Source organism: Penaeus monodon, chromosome 30 (assembly GCF_015228065.2).
Source record: "Penaeus monodon isolate SGIC_2016 chromosome 30, NSTDA_Pmon_1, whole genome shotgun sequence".
Classification (NCBI taxonomy): domain Eukaryota; kingdom Metazoa; phylum Arthropoda; class Malacostraca; order Decapoda; family Penaeidae; genus Penaeus; species Penaeus monodon.
In genome coordinates, this window is record NC_051415.1 from 37,105,125 (window position 1) to 37,105,851 (window position 727).

Consider the following 727-nt stretch of genomic DNA (forward strand, 5'->3'; position numbering starts at 1 on the left):
CTAAAATAAAATCCTTCTTGCTAAGTGATATAACCCATCTCATAGACAAGTCATCCTTAACAACAAAAATTTCAGTTATTTGCTCAATAATGATGCTCAAGGATGAGTAATGCCCTTGATGATGTCAACATACAAACTTTATTTTTGTGGCTCCTGACATGTATAATCCTGGACTGGAAGAAAGTAACAGGAAGAGAAATGACACATTGATCTTGATTATTAATCATAAATGCAGTTACCTATTAGTCCATGCAACTAAAAACAATTTGTAAATGCCACTACTTCCAAGAATAAGCTATTTCTAACCATTACCATGTGAGGGAATAGAAGTTGTGGAATAAGGGTTAGGAAAATGTAATTGGAATTCAAGACTACAATTGCTCAGTGAAGTATGACCTAGAAAATTTATAAGAATACTTTCACAACTTGACTCGACAATAACTCACTGTGGTAACATTGCTAATGCTTTAGCAATCTCATCTTTCCTTAGGTTATTTTCATTTAACGTATCGATGGGTGGAATGAAAATACATGCTTCATCAGGGTCTGACGTGTAGTACTCAGAATTAAATAGCTCAATAATTTTTAAAATCCTTTGACATGGGGTTTTATGGCAATGTTTCTTCATCCCCATACCGCATCATTGGTTAGTACCTAAAATAAATTTTTGATTTCTTAGTTTTGTAGTTAAAAAGGCAGTAATACAAAAATGTTTAAGTATTAATGT